This window comes from Lytechinus pictus, chromosome 3 (assembly GCF_037042905.1).
Source record: "Lytechinus pictus isolate F3 Inbred chromosome 3, Lp3.0, whole genome shotgun sequence".
Lineage (NCBI taxonomy): Eukaryota > Metazoa > Echinodermata > Echinoidea > Temnopleuroida > Toxopneustidae > Lytechinus > Lytechinus pictus.
Window position 1 is genome coordinate 13,260,698 of NC_087247.1, and position 7,201 is coordinate 13,267,898.

Here is a 7,201-nt window from a genome sequence, read left to right on the forward strand (position 1 = left end):
CTCGTGTAAAAACTAGAATCACTGGGTTCTTTACAAATTGAGTAAACACAACTTTTAACATTGCTTTTGCACTTCAGGTACATGTCAGCATATTATTGACAATATAATGCTTCTTTGATTACACCATGCCAGCTTAAAACACAAAGATAAGGAAACCGACAAATAGTATAATGGTTGCCACATATCCATTCATCCGGATGTAAAAGTCATTTCAACATAGGACCTGTAATAAGGCAGATGCTTTGCTTGGCAACATTTGTTCTCAGATTGTTTTGTTTTTTCTTCCGTTGATTATTTGGGTGAACTTGAGGCCTGATTCCTGTCACAGTAATTTTGCCATTGTGTTTGGAGGAAACAAAAACATCCCTTGCAGAACAGGAAACCACTAAATATACACTACATACATATTGTGTTTATGTGTCTAGAGAAAGTGGATAAGGAAGGGAAAACTGTCCATGATTTGCGCATAAATTTTTATTAAATCCACATGTACAGTATCGAGACAAAAGATTATACAAATTGCTGTTTGTCATAATTATTTGATCATGATATTTACAGCATTACATTTGTATATAAATATTGATCGTATGAGTACTTGTTACATGTATCTCTTCTATATCATTTTGAAAGGAAAAAATTACACAGTAGATTGTAGGCCCTAAACATTTAGTTTTTAATGTCATTCTGTAAATCTTTAGTTTTCTTAAAGTTGTGACCAGATTTTTTTCTGTATTAATGGCTTTGTTAAATGGTGTAATATTTGATTTAAGTATACAACAAGTTAAAGTTCTTGAGAATATTTGTAGTGCAGTTGGAATCCTATGTATCCAGGAGTTCCACAATATTCATGAAGTGGAACATGCAAGCCCCCTAATGAGCATAGCCTTGACGGAGGAGGAAAAAACTAGTTCTGAGCATCCTGCTGTTCTCCCATTGCCAACATGCTGAAATAATTACTCGGTTTGTTGGCTAATAAGATTTTGTTGTTCTGACGATGTTGCAGCCTGTTTTTTCTTCCATAATTAATACTGTAGCTCCCCGCAATATTCTCATCCTGTTAATCACATTGGGAATAATCACATTACAGACATGTTTTCTTTCTTGTGTTTTGGGTGAATGAAAGGCTAGGCTATGAAAGTGAGAGAGAGAGAGAGAGGGGGGGTGGAATGAAGGGTAGAGTGAATATAGAAAAAAAAATGTTATTTTTAGGCGACTGATTCTCACAACAATGTAATAAAGCTCAAGTTCATTTTGATACAATTATTATGGCGCCTAGTTTACGATAAATTAGTCAATGATCTTACCAACTGTTCTCATGTGTTTTGCACATTGAAGCCAATTTTTTCCCCCTGATCCAATTTGTAAACTTGTTTAGCTTCATGCATTGATCAAATTGGTCTACTGTAATCTCAGAATGAGCCAATTAGTGGAGTGTTCTATACATTTCACAAAAAATTATCCACTAGGAATTGATCAAATTTTCATTCATTCACTAAATTTGTCCTATGCTTCAACAACACTGTCAGAAATTCAGTGTGACAAAATTATTGTCTTTTTTCATTTTTGTCTTGAGTATTTTGTTAATAATATGTCTTATTCACCCAGGGTAGCCACTTTATCTCTTTTATCAACTTCTCCTCCAGTGGGTCTTAACAAGATTTAATACCCTCATCCTTCTCCATATTTGTAAATTATACATAGCACCAGAATGCAGAGGGTCTTCATGGACCCCTACAAAAAAGAATATTTTGTTGATAGGGTGTGTTCATCCAACAAGTGGTAAAATACATGAGAAAAATTCAATAAAAAAAAAAAAAAAAAAGGTAAAACCGTATCCCAATTTTCTCATACATAATTTTTCTTCTTTTCCACAAGTTAAGTCATCAAGGTTGAATTCACCTGTTCTATATTATTTTTCATTGAATATTTGGAAATTAAGACCATATGGACTGCACCTGTACTCTGAACAAACCTTTTAGTCCTATATGCGGAATACAGGTTATAAAGTTAATTGTCATTGCATTTATTGGAAATTGTTGTGCATATATGGGGGAAATTAGTTGATGCAGAGGGTTCGAGGTTACCCTCCCTGGTGACAACTTTTTGGTCAGTCCCAGACATAAATAATCAGATTGATCCATGTCTGTAAAACTTGATTTCAAACACACCGACAGGCTATACTTGATACAGATATATAGAATAATGATAATAGTATACAAAATTCATAAAGCGCTTTATACATGTTAGAAAGTTTCAAAGCGCTAAAGAAAGAAGGGAAAAAAAGAATATAAGTACAAGATATCTCACTAAAAGAATAACAAAGAAACTGAAAGTGAATACACCATTACGAAAAATCAATTATACATACAAATAAATAGATAATCGGCGAACATACAACTTAAATATAATGGGCCGATAATCATGTATGTAAATTCAAATAATCCTAATAACTAAGAACACAATCTGACTTTAAAAATCTGAACACAAGAAGAAGTGGAGGGATCTCACTTAGTATTTTTTTTATTCCTTTGTGTATGATACATGTTTGTAGGCCTACATGTATGTATATAGTACTGTACCAGAGTCATACTATTTATTATTAGAAATGACTGTCTTGTCTATTAAACCTATAGGGCTATCAAAGGTGTAGCTTCCTTGGCATGTGACCTACAAATTAATGAGTATGGACATGTGCTTCTGAGAGGTAGTAAACAAGCCTTGTTTGTCGGTTCTAATGAGATGATATGGGTGGCCTGCAGAAGCCACATCTGTTTATTACTTTCTTCCAGTTCATTATAAATTCTGCACCATTAAAGAACCAGTATCATAAATTAGGTAATCTAACATGTTTAAAGAACAAGTCCACCCCAACAAAAAGTTAATTTGAATAAAAAGAGAAAATCCAACAAGCAAAACACTGAAAACTTCATCAAAATCGGATGTAAAATAAGAAAGTTATGACATTTTAAAGTTTTGCTTAATTTCACAAAACAGTTATACGCACATCCTGGTCGGTATGCAAATGAGGAGACTGATGACGTCATCCACTCACTATTTCTTTTGTATTCTATTACATGAAATGTTCTAATTTTCTCCTCATTGTCAAGTGAAACAACGCTTGATCTCTCCATGAACATGTGGAACTGGCATTGCTTAAAACTATATGATTCAGTCAAGTTGGTCCCTATTGTCAAATCTGCAAAAAATGAAATATTGTATAATTCGAACAATAAAAAACGAAAGAAATACCGGTAGTGAGTGACGTACATCATTGACCGTCTCATTTGCATGTCACTGAGTTGTGCATATCACTGTTTTGTGAAAAATAAGTGAAACTTTAAAACGCCATAACTTATTTTACATCCGATTTTGATGAAATTTTCAGCGTTGTGCTAGTTTGATTTTTCTCTATTTATTCAAATCACCATTTTTCTTGGGTGGACTTGACCTTTAACCATGATATATCTATTTTAGGATGTGTTCATTCAATGTCGATTTTCAAATTTAAGCAGCAACATGAATCATGGTTGAAAACATAATTACAAAACATGGATATAATGAGAGAGAAAGGGTGTGTTGAATGCCTTCCATTCCCCGTCGTAAGAGGAAACGTCATTCAGATCGTGATTCGAAGGAAAATTTTAACGCCGATATAGGTTTTTAAGACAATCGAGTTATAATCAGCTTTATATTTTCAACACTGAGCGTTGCACCCCTGATGGTGTTTGTGTTCTGTGTTTTGTTTATTGCGTTTTCAATCATGATTCATGTTGCTGTTAAATTTGAAAATCGACATTGAACACACCTTTTTCACTATAAGGCTTATAGTGAAATGTCCATGGTAAATCAGCTACTGAAGGGGTACTACAATGTACAGCATCCAGATACTGTGATTTTCACAGATGTAAAATTGTAAAGTAGAATAACAAAGATATGACATTTTAAAATTTTGTATTACAGTGAAAGCAGGTGTCTACTACTGTATGTCTGTGGGAATTTAATATAAAAAAAATCACTTTTTGCGATGAGCAAGATGATGATAATGTCATATCCCCACCTATTTTGTTATGTTTATTCAATAGAAATGACTAACTACTGATTTAGTATGTAAATATGAAATAATTGTTTTCTTATAAAAACATAAGAAAAGGGAAAGTGGGGCCATGACATCATCTTTTTCTTTATCAAATCATATTTATTTCAAAATATCTTTTGACCAAATACAATTTAAAACATAACATTTAGAATTTAACTTTGTTATTTGTCAACAGATTTTAATGGAATTTTCAGTGGTGAACTTTAATCTGTTTACAAGTATGTTCAAGATCGAATTATCTGCTTAACTATCCTCTTTAGTATGAATTTGGGTTAAGGCCCTCTAGAGGCCCTTGGTACAGTGGTCAATTTGCAGTATACACCTGTCTATAAATATATATATTTATTTAATTTTTTTTTTGGGGGGGGGCTGTGTGTAAATGTACATACAGATTTCAGATTACCAAAGCCTTTGTTTATTTTTTCGCTACTGACTACACAGACGAGCAGACAGCATATTTTTCAGTTTAGTTGATAGTCAGACGACTCAGATCGACATAGACCTTTTGAAATTTTATAAAAATAGAATTTTTCTTCATCTCTTCAACCCTCATCTCTTTCCTTCTGTATGTACATCTTTTAATATGAAATGACAAAATCAAAACAATTTCATTTTTTTCCTGTCTCCTTTAGCTCTCTCTCTAAAAAAAGGTATATGAACACGGGTATGCTTTTTCCCCTGAGGTTTGTCTATTGCCTGTATTTCCATGAAAAGGTTAAATAGAGACATGACATGATTTTTGTGTGCTATTGTCTGCTCACTGGACAAATTGTAGGAAGTTAGGTTTCCTTTTTGTGTCATGCCACAGGGACAGCATTTGATTTCTCAATCACATGCTGCAGACAGGCATTAAAAAAAGAAACTTTCTCTTTCTAAACTTCCTCTCTCCCGGGACTTTTTCTGTTCTAACTTTGGCCGGGCATCTTTTACTTTAAAACCCATTTAGAATTTCAGAAATTGACCAAGTATGTTTAGAATTATGAACTTGTAATTAATTATTCCCGTTGTTGTCCGATGTTGTCTGTAGGACAATTTTTTGGTAATTGTAAGGATGGTTAAATTTGAAAAAAAAGTAGTTTGAATATACTGTAAGTCTGCTTGAGCAGTTTAATGATGAATCTTGTGGAATGATAACATCTATACATTCTTCATTTTCAACATGGACCGTACCAGAGCTAGCAGGATCCATATTTTCAATCACTAATATTTCAATACTTTGATGTTTATCAAATTTACACAATGTAGAAAATGCAGATTTTTATTTGGAGAAGGCTATTACATTACTCTCTTATGATGTCATAAAGGAAACTGTGCCCTCTGAGTATGGAGTACTTTATGATGAAAGTTATTTTTGTGGCGCACAGCTATTTCGCAGAAAAGAGAACCACATAAAACTGTTGATACAAAGTATTTTTGCATGTGAATGAATTCGATGTGCCCTAAAAAAATGATACAAATATGCAGTTGTTAAGTTTATCTTGGCAAGCCCCCCCCCCCATCCCCAAAACATTTTACCATTACAGTAAACTACTTGTTCAAGGATAAAATGAACAAATTCTTTCCTGAATTCATAAAATGATAAGTAATGAAAGTACACATGAATCCCTTTTGAAAAAAAAACTATTTTGGGTAAATGTAATTCTCTCGGTTGTACATTGTAGGTAGGCTCTATTTCATTCAGTTTTGAAGAGACCTCGTTGAATGTTGAAGATTACCCACCCCCCCCCCCCCTTGACACTGTATGTATTAAATGTTGGCTTGCTCTCATTGCTGTCATCTACTGTTGAATATCAGCAAGTGCAAATCAAGGTCTGAATAGAAATCTGTATAGACTACTCTAGCTTGACTGGCTGGCCCACCAGGCTAGACTTTACAGCTGTCACCCTCGAGAGTGCATTGACCTCAAGTAACCAAGAGTCTGACCCTGTGAGTGCAAGGTCATCCTATTCTAGATGAATGGGAGAACAATAATAGATGCAATAGAATGCAATCTTTTCAAGGATATTCCAATGCTTTTCCACCTTTTTTTGGCTGTCTGTTTGGGGGCTGACACATTAAATGAATAGGCTCTACAGCACATGTACAGTATACAATATACAACTAAAACCAGAGCTCAGATTGGAATCCTTGGATGTTGAGCTTATGAATATTCATTACTCCCTTATTCTGTGGTTAAATTAATATTCATTACTATAACAAATATTAGCAATATTCATTACTCCCTTAAAATGTACCAAAAGGAATTTATTGATGTATTATGATTATTTGCTTCTAATTGGAAACTTTTATTGAGAACTCTCTCTTTTCCTTTTTAGTAATCATTTGTTTTGTTTTGTGAGGGTTTTTTTACCTTGATTTCTTGTTAACTAACGGTTGAAGTGGCTTTCTTTTCTCTTTGTCGTCAGAGTTGGTTTTTGTTGATGTCATAGTAGATTTACGTAAATATTCTTGAATTACCAATCAGATAAAATCTCTTATCATTTGTTGACGAAATCCTGCGCAAGAGCAGTGATGTGTTATCAGCTTGTATCAGTTAATTTTCTTTCATAAGTGTGTGGTAGATACGAGCGAAAGTTGGAGATTTCATGTTCATTACCATCTGTGATGAAGATGAATTAATCTCATGCGTAATTGATCATAAACAGTGTAAGGACGTCATAACTCTAGACTAATTTGGAGTCGTCCGAGATATTTTCAATTTTTGTTGAGAGATCCAAAAGAGAGATATGCATACAAAACATTGTTTTGGTGAGTTATCTTTTGTGATCTTGTGTTTAATTGCTGAACGAGAGACAAATTAAACTGATTACAGTGTATTTTTTTCTTTTCTTAGATGAGTTTGATTTGGCATTGGGTTTCTTATAATCATCTGATTACGGATGTACTTAATAAACTCCTTTTTTTCTTGCTTATCACCAAAGTTTAGGTAATTGAATTAACAGTGAAATCATTCATCTTTGTTTTTATCAGAAGGTATGTCGTGTTTGCCAATACATGTACAGGTAAATTACGGAAATGGTTAGAGAATGAGAGCAACATGATCAACTGCATTCACTTCAAAAAGATATTGAGGAGAAAAAGGATATTTTATATTGTGAAATTGGA